Here is a 14,050-nt window from a genome sequence, read left to right as displayed (position 1 = left end):
TAAGCCCCCTCTTCTCCAGACTGAACACCCCCAGCTCCCTCAGTCATTCCTCACAGGATTTGTGTTCCCAGCCCCTCTCCAGCCTCGTTGCCTCCTCTGGATGTGCTCAAGCATCCCAAGGTCCTTCCCAAACTGAGGGGCCAGAGCTGGACACAGCACTCGAGGTGTGGCCTCACCAGTGCCCAGTGCAGGGGCAGGATGGCCTCCCTGCTCCTGCTGGCCACACCATTCCTAATGCAGGCCTGGAATTGCACTGCCTTCTTGGCCACCAGGGCACACTGGTGGCTCATGTTCAGTCAGCTGTCAACCAGCACCCCCAGGTCAATTTCTGCCTGAACACTGTCCAGCCACACTGTCCCCAGCTTGTAACGTTGTAGGGGATTTTTGTGGCCAAAAACTACTACTTTGATCAGTAGTTCCCCTTCTCTAATCCTTATTTTCAGTGCTGATGTTTGCACCATCTCCATTTGTTGTATGTGAAAGATAACGCTTCTTGATAATGAAGATATTAGTCAGACAATTACCAGAATTGCTGCTTCTGAGTGTTTTATAATGGAAGTGTCGGGGAGGGGGGCTTGCAGCAAGAGATTGTGCACAAGGAGAGTGATTCTGCTGTCCCTGCTCTTGCTGGTGGGGATTCTCATCCGCTGCCTCTGAGAATGAACAGCAATAAAGAATATCCAGAATCAAGACAGGATAATATCTAATCATTTCCTGAATGGACAAAGAAAGTTTTAGGGCGAATTTAGAAGGGTATTACTATCTCAGCTTTAATGACACAATACTTTATATTAATTTTAAATTCCTCAACTTCAAAATATTCTTGTGGCCTCCACTCTCAGCCCACACAAAGCTGCTAAGACAAGGTACCTTTCCAGGCTAGAAAGAGCCATCAGTCAGCAGCACACAATAGATATCAAAGACATCCCACTTCTGAAGGTATCATTAATACCAGTGCAGAACAAAGTGCACTGCAGCTTTTCATACCTCATCTGAAAGAAAACCACAGTCAATCCCACCTTGCCTAGCTGAGAAGGAGGAAGGGATGTATGCTTTCTAAGGTTTCTCAAGGATGAGCACAAATTATGTCTGTTCAGGCAGTGCTACTTGGCTTTCTATTTGCTTATGGATCACTCCAGTTATTCCTTTAGGAAATAAAGCATTATACTGTCAGTCTTCAAAAATATGTATTGTTAACATTAGCTTCACTTTACATTAAACATTTAAATTATATATGAGACAGCTCAGGGTAAGGGTGTGCAGTGAGCTGTGGCGTGGAGACTGAAAGTCTGTGTGAAGGCACTTTCAGAGAGCTTTGTGTGAAGGCCCTACACCTGGCTGAGCACGGCTGGGCTCAAGCACAAAGGAAATGATAAACCCTGTCTTAGTCCCAGTGACAGCAGAAGGAAGGTTTGCAAACCTCCCACTGAGCCCTCTGTGGGTATGGTTTGGGAGGACAGAGCCTGGGATGGTGCTGGGAGCCACCCAGCCACCCTGAAGTGAGAAGGAAAGGCAGAGCTGCCATGGGGAAGCTCCCTCAGCTGGGTGCTCCAGCCCTCCTGTCCCTGCTGGCAGCATCTTCACATTTTCCCTGTCAGCCCAAACACACAGAGGGTAAGGCAGGGGCCCTCAGAACTGGCTGAGGTAGATCCCTGAAGCACACCCTGCTGAAATCTTGGTGGGGGCACAGCTGGAAGTGGTTGCCACAGAATTTTCCCCATTCCCTTCCCCTTGCTGGGCTGTAGCTGTGCCCAGGCAGACTGCTTTACTCCACATTTCAGTGGTGAGCCATTTGGACCCACAGTATGTCTTTTAGTCCTCCTTTGTTCTGCAGATTAAGCTTTTTATTTGTGAGCATAGTGTCACTTTTCACTATTCTGTACCCTGCCTGCCAGGCAGAAACAGGTGCCTTATTTGTGGAAACTTTAAAGCACAGTAATACATAACACTAGTGGAAGCTCTCATGTTATTCCTACAGCCTCTTGAGCCTTAGTTAAGTGAAGTGATAGGATATGACACTGCTTTTTGTTTGTTTGGTAGGTTGTTTTTTGGTAACTTTCCCAAATAAATTTCCTGGAAATAAGGCATGACATTATTAGGCAGGTACTGAAGTGAAAGCTCAGTGCTTGTTTGCTTTGTAGCATTGTTTTACTTGTGCAGAGAAAAGAAAAGAATACTGTGGCAATGTGAGTGGCAGCTACACATAATGGAATATGTGTTTATCCCTGTTTATGTTTGCAGCATCAGGAGTGTTAATTAGAAGATTCTATCTCCTGTGCAGTCCTAGCTGCCATATGTAAATAAATGTTACCTAGTTTGAGGTGAGTTATCCCATGTGTAAACAAGCAAACCAGACTTAGTTCAAACTTTTTGATAATTCACAAGATTATTCTTTCACTAAGACTTGATTTGTATGATTCTTTAATATTCAGCACAGTATTTGGACTGCATAATGGCAGCACTCCTGCCAGCAACCCTATGCATCTGTCTATCAAAAAATAACATTTCTGTAATTACAGGATGGGTGATGATGGGTACAGGGGAGGGAAATGCTGAGGGACAGCAGGAAGACAAACACAGCAACAAAACACACAATCTACAGAAATCAGGGGAATATTACAAAAAAAAAAACCAAAAAAAACAACTTGTGGGAATTAGATCAGAGTGAGTATTACTGTGGTAAACAGAGAGAATTGTTTAACTGCAAAAAGCACAGTAACTAAACAGAGAGGGCCTCAGAATTTTGTGTGCTTGCAAATGAAGAGAATTTCCACTAAAGCATCATTAAACTGTAGCTTCTGATAAATCTGAAACGCTGATGAGTTGGATTTGATTTGTCACTGTTTGCCATTTGATTTTAATCAGTGTTTGTGCCAGTGCATGCGAAACCTGGCTTTTTAGGGAAAAGCTGAGACAGGCAGACTCCCTGGCTGTGGGGTTTGTGTGCACAGCCAAGGCAGAAATGGGGATGGGAACACACTGAAGGAACAGAAATGCTGCTTTGAAGTGCCAGATCTAGAGGGGAATATTAACAGTTTTGGAGGTGTGCTAGGAAAAGAAACTGCTTTCTGGTAGGAGTGTAACGTTGTGGGATGAATTTGGGTCAATTCAGAAGCTTTTTGCTTTAACTCTTCTGCTGTTTGTAGAAGAATTGGAAAACTCTAGAGACATGAGGTGAACTGAATTAATGTTGAGAAAAGAATCTGTGACATCTCCAGTGGGATGATGGAGGGATTGTACCCCTTGTACCCCCCAATCCTTTGCTATCCAATTGACCCTTTCTGCTTGCAAGGTGTGGATTTCCTGAGGATTCCCTGGAAGTTCCCAAGTGCTGCTTTCACCCCTGTGTCCTGTCAGGGATGAGTTAGATGCTCAATGGAACAAACACGGACAGAGACAAGGTTTATTTGTGCTGGATTAACTCAAGTTCATCAGCATAGCAAGAGCCAAGCTAGACCTAAAAAAGAGGAGAATAATTGAAGAAAAATGCTTAACAAAGACACAGCCCCTTACCAGTCCATTCAGGGAGCTGAGGCTCGTGGAAGTTCTCTTGTTCTCTCCTGAAAGCTGACCTTGAGCTGAAGAGGTAACATGGCTCTTTTCTCACTTTCTCCGTATTTTCATGGCTAAAAAAAAAAAAAAAATAAGCCCTTCCTTTTTTTCCCCCCATTATCTTAAAGGCATTTTACTAATGTAATAGATAGAAAAGAAATATTTTAAATAAAAACATTTATTAGAGGACATAATTTTAAATATTTAATGATATAATTAAGTCTTATTAATGTAATGGTCTTTATTCTTCAGTTTAAAAATTCACAAGGTTAATTTCCCTTTCATCTTTATTATGCAATGTTTGCCACAATTATTTGTTATATATTCTTATAAATATTTGATGAATATTAGAGATTTTAATTTAAATAAAAATATAGGTCATGTTTTACCATAGTGTTATTCTGGTGTTAGGCTGGAATTAGAGAAATTAGCAAAATTAGCACAGGAGTGAGTCAGGCCCTGCTATTCCTCCCTATTATTCCAGAGTTGGCTTCTTTGGCTGGAGTGATCCATGGAAAACACAGCTTTTATTACTCTCTCCTCACTTTTAAAGGCTTGCAAAGAAGCTGAGGGTCACCAAGCTGTGGATCGGTCACATCATTCCCATGTTGTCTCCTCTGGGGGACATTATTTGTATCATCTCAGTCTCAGATACTTATTCACTTGATTTTACTGCATTTGACAATAAAAACCACCTGTCACCATTGGTAAATTAATTTAGAATATATTTCAGTATATATTTGCTTGATTCATTAAATTACTGGCATTAAAACCAGTTGTTTTGAGTAACATGATTCTCCCTCTATATGCTCTGCCTGTTTAGCTCCTTATGAAGAAGGAAAGTCCTTCAGCATGGAGTCCTGTGCATTTAAATGATTGATATTCTCCTTCATTAGCAGTATTTCTTCCATATGCACCAGAAATATTTTTAGGGGAAATGGATGCTTTATTTTACCACAGCATTACGATTTTTTTTTAAGATCAGTCTGCCAAACTACAATGTCAGCAGCTGCTGAAAAAATCACTTTATGGGCAATATGTTGACTTACCTTCTTAATTAAATAAAAAAAAACAAAGCAGAACTCTCAAAGGAGAAAAGTACTTTGAAATAAGCATATACTCCTAATCTGTCACTGCATTCAGAATGGAAAACTACCATTTGAGGTAGCAGCCAAATTTCAGCTTGTGCTGCTATTAGTTTTGGGTCATGAGGTGTGCAAAGTACCTTTTGGTGAATTTCTTCAGGTGGCCCATGCTGGGAATCTGGGCTTGTGCTACTTTTGTGTTTGTGCTTGTGCTACTTTCCCTAGTGTTAGTAACCACGGCTCCCTTTGGATCACTTGCCTGCTGTAATTGTCACCTCTCAGGGAGCCAAGGTCTGCTGGTCTCCTCCAGACAGGGGAGGCACTTCATGGAGAGCTGGGCTGACCTGAAGGGATTTATTGTCTTCAGGACAGGGGTGGCAGAGTGCTGTCCATTTTTAAGGTATCATTTTAGAAGCTGCCCTTGCCACTGACTGGCTTTTCCCTTCCCTGCTGCTCTCCAGGTGTATTTGCTGCTACTGTTCCCTCTCATCCCTGTAGTGATGAGGGCTGGACACACCTGGGGAAGTTGACTCAAATCTGATGGAAATGAAGGTAGTTTATTGGCCTAGATCCCGGCCAAGACCTGTCTGACCCTGATGTACTTTAGCTTTCAGTTATGAGAGCATCTATTCCAGTTATTCTGGAGTAACTCTTGTTGCGTTGCTGGCAGCACGGTGCCTGGGTGCAGTGGGGCTGTTAAAACAGGCCATTGTGTGTTAGAAAACCATGTATTGGCCAAGTGTGGTGCTTTGCTCTGTCCTGTCTGCCTCCTATGGATGCTAAACTGCACCAGAACTGTGTGTTCTCTGCAGAATGCACAAGCCACAGTCAAGGAACAAAAATTAACCTTCAGCAGAGCCAAGCTGGCAAACGGGAAACAATCCTGTGGGCTTCTCTCAGCACCTCACTTGGAAACCACAACTCTGCCACCACAGCCCAGCTCAGAGGTAGTGATGATGACTCTTTCCACTTATAGGAAGTCCTACTGATTTTACAACTCATAAAAGATTCAATTCTCTCACCCTGTGCAGCATATCCCTATTATAGGCAACCATTTCAGCTCTCCTGGGATCCACCCATCCCTCTTACCTCAGCTTTCAGAAGTCCATTAAAAATCTGTTTTGTTTAGAGTATGCTTAGGCTTGCTATTATCTTGGAATTTTATGGTAAATCCTGCCTGAAAGTGAATATTTGGCTTTGAGGTCAGGGCACAGTGAAATGAACAATGAGGAAACACTCTTCAATGGTTTCCCCCAAAATGAACTCATTTGTGCAGTGGAGAAAGTTATGTGGGGACCTTAAGTGTTAAGCCTGCATTTTAAATGCAGGGGAACCCTTAGAAATAAGCTTAAATAAGTTAAACTTATTTAAAGTTATTGTTAAAACTTATTTACAAGTTAAAATCCCCCTTGCTTCCTCCGAGTTTTTAATTCTTTGTTCTTGGAGCTGCAGCTGGTAATTTTACCTCTCCACACTTTTCTCTCCCAACATTTTCTCACTTCTCCTCCTGTCACTGTTTGGTGTCAGGCAGCTGCTGCACAGAGCCTGCTCTCACTGACATCCACCACTGGGTTTGTCCAAACAGGAGATGTCAGAATTTTGAGGGAGAACCTCAGCATCACAGGACAGATGAGAACGCACAGAACTTGTTACATGTGTGCCCCAGTAATTATTCTGTTTATATTCATGTAGGCTTGCCTGTTTTCTAAACTGCAGACAAAGAGTACTTTTAAAAGACCCTGGAAGCATAATTAGTGGGTTTGTTAGTCGTGTTCTAGGGTCATGTTTTGTTGATGAATATGGTAATTTCCTTTTGCAGATAGAAAACTATTGGTTTGGATCTGATAACACCAAAAACTGTTTGTACTTTGACATTTTCATAACGCCCAAAAGAATTATCAGGCTTTATTTAACTTATACCTCTGAGAATAAAAATCTGACAGCAACAGAAGTGATTTGATTTTGCAAGGAGGAGATAATTCATTTATAGCCACACAATTAATGCAGTGAACATTGAATTTCTCTTTCTCCTCGAAGAAAAGCAGTGTTACATATTACGTTGGGATTTAGGAGAGTAGCTATTAGGAAAAAAAAGGAGAAAAAACTTATTTTAACCTGCTTAATTACTGCACACTAGAGGGCACTTGAGGTAGAGCAAACAATATTTGCACAGCTCCTGCGACTGAGCCAGCTCCTGATGCTCACAAGGCAGAGTGAAAACCCAAAGCAAAAGATTAACTTCCCAAATTGCATCCTGTACAACTTGCACTAAAAAAAAAAAAGTAATGGTTGAATGCCTTGCTGGATATAATTTCCTTTCGTCTTTCTCCTAGTGTTTGATGTACTAAAGGAATAATTGTTTTTCTAACAGCCAACCTGACAGCAACTAGTCAAAATTGCAAACAGTGCCTGAGGAATAATAAAACCTGATAATGCATTGTTATTTTTATGTACTCCCTAATATCACTGGTGCAAAAGGTACACAAATTAGTAGTTGGGGGGTTATATTTTATAATCTCTGGAGAGTGGAAGTGGCTCAGGGCTAGTTGTGTTTTATAGTGCTAAATGAAGTGCTTGGGGATGGCAAAGGATGTTCTGAGTGCCCACGAGCCCAGGGCTGCTGCTGGGTTAAACTTTTGTTTCTGTCTGACAGAACAGACTTTTCCTTGGGCTGGAGGAGGAATTTAAATGGTTATAGGAATATGTTTGTCCAGTCAAACTTCAAAATCAATGCATTTTCCCCTCACATCTCAAGTAACAAAGGAATGGTGTTGGATTAGATGCCATTCTCAGAAGGCCCAGAGTCAAAAGCAAGGATTTTGGGGTGGTTGAGAATCACTTCTGTCACTTATGGCTGCTGCTGCTGCTCATTTTTCAGTAGGGCCTTCCAAGCTCTCTGTTCCAGTGCTGGATATTGAATTTTAACCATGTGTGATCTCTGAAGGAATCTGGCATTCCTTTGCAAATCCCTCACTTCAGTCCCTCAGGGTTTCTAGCCTTGCCTGTTAAAATATAAACACGAATTTCTTTCAGAGGGAAAAAAAGTGAAACCAAACCTACCTCAACACTTTACCTTTATCTCAGAGGCTGCTTGTATCATTCCCCTTGTTTTAATCTATAGGATCACTTGTAAGCATTATATAATGGATTTTTTTTTTCAAGTTACAGATGTCTTCAGTGACTTCCCAAACACAGGAGATCATTATTTTTCCTGATAACCAACTTGTGATAACTGTATGCAAGCAGGTTTTAAAGGTTGCAAGACAGTGATAAGAACCTATGTTCTAAAGGTAATTATGTTTGTGTGCTGGCACAGGGAGCTGATAAAAGTGCATATTTTATTCAGAAATGTCCTGGACTTAAGATAAACCTTCTTGTTTCTTCTTACTTTATGGAATGTCAATCCTAGCATACAAAGAAAATTAAATTAAGGAATAATCCCTCATGTAATTGGAGCAAGAGGTGCCAATGATGTAGAGTGGACACTGCCTAGGAAAACTACATTTAATGCTGCTACTTAAAGCTTTAATGCAACAATGGCAGGTGATGCCACTAGTCCATAAACTTGCTCTAGTAACTTTCAAATCAGTTATTAATTTCTTATTACTTTGAAGTGGCATTTTAGTGGCAATCCCTGTAAGCAAGAGTAGCTTGCAGTAAAGTCATTTATCTTGATCAAGCAATTCACTCTGGACTCATTAATTGCATGTAATTTTGGATCCATTTTACGTATTAAAAACTGAAATCAGCTACTGATGCTTTGAGGGAAATATCTCACTGGTAGGTGATCTGATGGGAATAAAATGTGAATATGAGGAATTAGCACAGTAGTTTCTTTTCCCCTCTCAAGCCCTGATTTTGGCATTTTTATTTAAATGACATGACCCCAAACACTGACTGCAGCAGTAACCCTGGCAAGGCTGTGCTGTGACTGAGTTGCCCCTGAAGAGCTCATTTCGAGCCACTCCTACTGGATATTTGTAAGCAGTAAGGTCTAAACCCTCCGTCTTCAGGAAACAGTTGATTGCACTGCTGAGGAACAAAGAATTAAATGATAATCAACAACTGTTTCCACAAAAACGTGAAAGTGAGAGAAGATGGTGGAATTCCATTATGCCACATATTTTAGGTGACAGATACTTCCTGTCTGTATGTGTATGGGAACTCACATTGGGGTTTTAATCCTTCTTACTCATAAAAGAAAAGCAATATAGAAGTAAATCTCACAGTTCTCTTCCAAGCTGAGGTTAATTTTTTCTCAATTCTCCATCATGACCAGTCAAAAAACCAAATAAAAAAACCTCCAAAAAATGAAAACCCATCTAAAAGAAAAAAACAAACACCGCCCCCCCCCAAAAAAAAAACCCAAACAAACAACCAAGCAAAAAAAGTAACCAAAAGATACTGCAAATCCAAGATGAAAAATAACCCCACAATAACAAAACCAACAACCAACTCATACCACAAGCCAATATGTTTTGTAAGTAGTCTGGTTTGTTGTTTGGTTTTTTTTTTCCACTGATCCCAAAATTTAATATGAAAAATTGCATTCCAGTTTGATCCAGGGTGGGATTCAATCACATGCATTTTGCAGATGACTTCCTTCTTCAGTAGTCATTAAACTAAAAATCCTCATCCCATTGCAACTGGAGGCAGAGCTGCTTTTTGCTTAAAAAATGAAATGGCCATTTAGAAGATAGAGGAATAATCTTCCTTATAATATTTATTTAAGAGGAAACAATTTCTAGCAGCATATTCATCAGTGTAATGCAGTAGTGTGTATATATATATCTCACTCTGATAAATATCATTAAATCATTTCATCTGGATAGGATACAGAAAGCTGCAAATGTTCCTTTGCTATTCCAAGCTTATTTTTACATTAATTTTAATCTATACACTTCTTCCTGTCAAGATTTACTCCATCATCTGAAAGACTTTCCAGCAGGGGAATCCATGGATGGCATAATCCATTTTAACAAGACACTTACCATCCTCTCCCACAACCTGAAGATGAAAGAGCACAGCTTTTGCCCTGATAATTTCCAATTGCAAGAAAGGTCACGTAGAACAAATGGCACAAGTCAAAGGTTGAAATCAAAACAAAAAACTCAACTTTTAAGCTGCACTTGGAGGTACAACCTCTACCATTAGCTTTCTTCCCACACACAGCTGTGCTGCCTATTTAAAGCAAGGACACGAGGGCTCGTTTTAGAAAGAACTTTTATTCTTGGTTGCTTCCTTTAGGTGTTTTTAATAGAAATTAAAACAAGGTGTGCAACCACTCTTACTGAAACCTAAAAGAAGTTTGAAAACTGGCATTAATTCCCAAGAGTAAAGCCAGGTTGAGCATCCTCACGCTTTCCTTGTGACAAGATCTGTATTTGCACTGCATCGCTGGTAGAACGATGGGGGAGAAAAATTCTCTTTGCCTCAACAGAACCCCAGGTAAAAGGAAACCACATTTCTGATCTTATCTATTGCACTGCCAAGTGTTTTGTATTTCCCTCAAGGCTCTCTGCCTGCTTCAAGTATTGGGTATTTTCATATCCATCCTCCTCCAAGCAATCCTCCCAGGCTCACAGCTCAGAAAGTAAGTGCTTGGGCTGAGGGAAACAAAGCGATAGTTAGATGTTTCTTCATTGACCTTGAAAAATGGCACATTCTGGGTGCATTTTGCTACATCCCCATGAGTCTGAGACTTTTCAGGAGGATTTGTGCAAGCAGAAATGCACTAGCTTGCATTTAGTCAAGATAAAGTCGAGCAGGTAAGAGCTACACATGGAGGGTCTCATGCACGGTCATGAACTCATAGGGTCAGCAGGGAAAATAAGATTAACAATCATGGAACTAAATTATATGGTATTCTTACTAAATTATATGATATTCTTACTATATAGCAGAATATCAGGCTCACCTTTCTGCAATCCTAAGTAGATCTTCAACAGAGTAGTCATCTTTTACTTAAGGTGGAGAGGTTTGCAGGTGCTCTGGAGGTTCAGATGACCAGCCCTTTATAAAGGAAGTTGAGCAATGAACCTGCTTTGTTAATGTAGAACCACAGAGCACGTTCATTTCAACCACACCATTCTACTGGTCATGGAGAGCAGGGGAAGGATGGAATTGAGGGTGATCAAACTTCCCCAACAGCAGCAGCCCAGTGTGGAGCCAGCCCTCCATTTCGAGAGTCCCTGCCTGCACCTGGCCACGTCTACACCTTGTGCTCTCACCCCTTCCCCTCCGGCAAGCATCACACTTGGGGAGGATTCAGAGCTAGGATGTATTATTAAAAATAATACATTTAATCTGCTAACAGATAATCCATGCAACACGACAAGGAGGATAAGGAAGGTGGGCAGGGGATGGCAGTGGCCTGTCCCTCGCGGGGTGCTGCCCGCGCTGTTTGTCCGCCTCGGGTGGGACGAGCCCCCTCCAGCTCCGCAAAGCCAAAGGCGGTAGCGATGCCCAGTGCTGCGCCCCTGAGCCCGCAGGCAGCGCTCCAGCAGCCGGGGCTGTGCGGTCACAAAGAGGATTTGGGGACGGGCCGAGGGTCAAGGACTTACTGCGCGGTGCTGCCTCCATCCAGCTGCGCGGAGCTCGCCTGGGCCCGAGGCCACCGAGGCCGCGGAGAGCCTCGAACCGCCCGCAGCTCCCCGGGGCGCGTTGGGAAAAGCCTTTTTAAAGGATGTGTCCTGTGCCCAGGGCGCCCGCCCGCAGCGCCGTCGCACGGAGACGAGCGGCTGCCCGCGGCCCATCGGGGCGCTGCCGCAGCCACCCCCGTCCCTCTCCCGGCGGCCTCCCCTCAAAGCACGGGGGCGGGACGGGACAGGACAGGACAGGACAGGGGGCCTCCTCCTCGCCGGCGCCCCGGGCACGTCCCGGCCCCGGCGGGCGCGTCCCCGGTGGCCCCGCTCCGGGCCCGCCCGGTGCCCACCCCCGCTCGCCCTCAGCCCTCCCTCCGTCCCTCCCTCGGTGGCTCCCGGGCGGCCGGAGGACATGCCCCGGCGCGGAGTTGGCGGCCCGGGCGCCCGGCAGGAGCGAGCGGCGCCGCCGCCCCTGGAAAAGTTGTGTGCCTGCCGGGGGGAAGGCGGGCAGCGGAGGGAGGGGGAAAACCACCACCCCAAAGTGCTTACACGAATTTCCCAGCGCTAGACCTGCCTCCGAGATCAGCCCAATAAGAGCTGTCAGGGGAGGCTCCCGGCTCACTTTTCCACATCGCTTCACAGTTACGTTTGGCAGGCAGGCAGGCACGGCAGCGCGCTCAGCCCCGGAATTAGCGGATTTATTTGGAATATCCCTGCTTTCCTGGAGACGTGCGGCTGCCGCTGGCTCGTGCGAAGGGAGAAATTAATAACTGCACTCCAGCATGCAGGCACAGAGACCCGGGAAGCCCAGCAACCAGCGGCTCCGCCAGCATCGGCAGCCTCGGAAAGCATGAGGAGAAAATCTGGAGCACCCTGCCTGTTCCCAGGGACCGGCTGATGGTTTTTTACCTCGCCCTTTCAATCCGTGCGTGAAGTGGCTGTGGGCGAGCGGCTCCCTTGCTCCTTGAAAGAGTGAGTATTCATTTTATTCAGACAATTTGTGGCTGGCTGGCAGAGGGCTCTCGCTCCGTGGGTTTCTGGCTGACTTGGGCTCTGTGTGCGTGCGAGGTGCGCTGGGCGAGCGCTTCCCTCGTCCGTAGGTGCGGTATTAGACTGAACTGGGGTCCCTCATTAAGTCGGATGTTTCCGAATTGCCGATAATTGAAATGTCGTGGGATGCTTGTTAGTATTTTTTATTATCATTTTTATTCTCCCGGGAGAAGAGGTGGTGGTAATTGTATTTGTCTTCCCGCTTGTTGGTGGTTTTTTTGGGGAGGTTTATTTTTCCTTCAGTTCTACAACCCTCCTTGAAAGAATCAGGAGGACTTTGGATCACAGAGGGTTGCTTCTAAGGCTGGCGAATCCGTTTCTTCTCCTTGTTTTCTTATTTAGTACAATAAGTCTCTGGGCTATTTCACTGTGTTGAATAGATGCAGGGCTGCATTCATGCATTGAAATAGATTGCAGTTTTCGTGCTGAGAATAAAAATCACCCACCAGCCAGATATGTAAATGAGGGAGGAGGAGGCTGGAAGAACCTTGAGGGGGGGAAATCCCCCCAATTTATTATCACCTTCCCTCACCACAAAGCTTTGCACCCCTAAGTAAGTAAATAAATAGGAATGGCTTCATAGCTTCCTTTCCTACTTTGCGAAGGAAAAGCATCGCAGAAATACTGCTCTTGAAAGCTGCGATGGCAATGAATCTGTAGCCATAACTAGCCAGGAGTGATCCCTGTCCCACAAGTTGTTTTCCTTCCCATCCTTTGGCTGACTAAACAGAGGATGCACCCAGCCGAAACTTGGGAGCGGGAGCAAGCCGCTTAGCCCCAGCCGCTCGATTGCTGCCAAGGCTCCCAGAGCAGAAACGCAGGAGCCTGCAGCCCCCTGAAGCTGCTGTGCCACCAAACGCTTCGTCTTCTCTTTGAGGACGGCAGAGGAGGAGCACATCCTTCTGTTCTGCTGGGTGGCAGCAGCCCAGCCGGAGCCCCGAGCCGCCAGGCAGCATCCCCGCTCGGCAGCGCCAGCGCCGGGGGCACCGCAGGGCTTCGGCACGGGAGCCTGTGGCAGCCTCTGGGTGGGTAACAGAAAAGGGATTAATTCAGATCCTTATTTAGGCTCTGCCTACCGCCATGAAGGTGACACTACTTAACACAGGCAGGAATTCCTTCGCGGTTCGTCGCCGTTGAGTCGTGTCTTGAATTTGTCTCAATTCAAACAGTTTGCGTTTAGTAGCAGACTAAATAGAGTGGAATCAATCCAACCTGGCATTTAACGGCGCTACGCAGACCCGCTGGCGTTGCCAACAGGTATCAAACTGTAGCCTGGCTCGCCTCCCTTTCAGACAGGCACAAACACTCTGTGTTTCACGCAAGCGAGTCTGTCTCTTCTCTCCGAGAGGGGAGGAAACACTCATACAACTTTTATAAAGGCTGACACCTCGGAACAGCCAACTTGAGCACATAGACGGCTCGTATCGCGGACAGGTGTTTTTTGGGAGGTGCTGATGGCAAGGACTCAAACAGCGACAACTGTTTATTGTTCCAAATGGAACGTGTTAGCGCTTAATGGCAGGGAAGTTAACAGCTGCTCACTTCAGTTTCAATTAAAGAATAGAGCTGATAATACCAAAGCTATAGATAAAGAATCCTCTTAACTTCACTCATCCTCTTTTGGAAATTCTTCAAGAGTTTCTCTGCACCAAGGATAAGGAGAAATACGCCCTTTTCTTGTATATTTCCCCTCTATGTTCAATACTAGACTGCTGTGAACAGTAGAGACTTCACAATAGGCTTCTCAGTATATATAAGTAAATAATAAATAAATTCAGA

General features: G+C 44.4%; 1 protein-coding gene and 1 long non-coding RNA gene across 8 annotated transcripts in view; one reads left to right on the top strand and one right to left on the bottom strand.

Annotated features, from left to right (window-relative positions):
* Positions 1-6,266: 6,266 nt before the first annotated feature.
* LOC135279427 (uncharacterized) lies at positions 6,267-11,898 on the bottom strand. Of its 4 annotated transcripts, none has more exons than XR_010346666.1 (3): positions 11,771-11,898; positions 10,555-10,649; positions 6,267-10,243 (listed from the first exon to the last, which is right to left on the bottom strand). It is a non-coding gene; the product is annotated as an uncharacterized LOC135279427 (long non-coding RNA). The 4 variants fall into 4 exon arrangements; XR_010346664.1 differs by lacking the exon at positions 11,771-11,898 and adding an exon at positions 11,201-11,605; XR_010346663.1 differs by having other exon boundaries at positions 6,267-10,649.
* The window catches only part of CDH8 (cadherin 8), a 156,147-nt gene continuing 153,941 nt past the window's right edge, over positions 11,845-14,050 (top strand). For 3 of the 4 annotated variants that reach the window (XM_064386818.1, XM_064386820.1, XM_064386819.1), the window contains exon 1: positions 11,845-12,193. The gene's annotated coding sequence lies outside the window, so the exon portion shown is untranslated. The remainder of the gene's footprint in view (positions 12,194-14,050) is intronic. The other variant, XM_064386817.1, reaches the window with a different exon arrangement.

This window comes from Passer domesticus, chromosome 12, assembly GCF_036417665.1.
Source record: "Passer domesticus isolate bPasDom1 chromosome 12, bPasDom1.hap1, whole genome shotgun sequence".
Classification (NCBI taxonomy): domain Eukaryota; kingdom Metazoa; phylum Chordata; class Aves; order Passeriformes; family Passeridae; genus Passer; species Passer domesticus.
The sequence above is the reverse complement of the archived record's forward strand: the minus strand, read 5'-3'. Positions and strand labels throughout refer to the sequence as shown.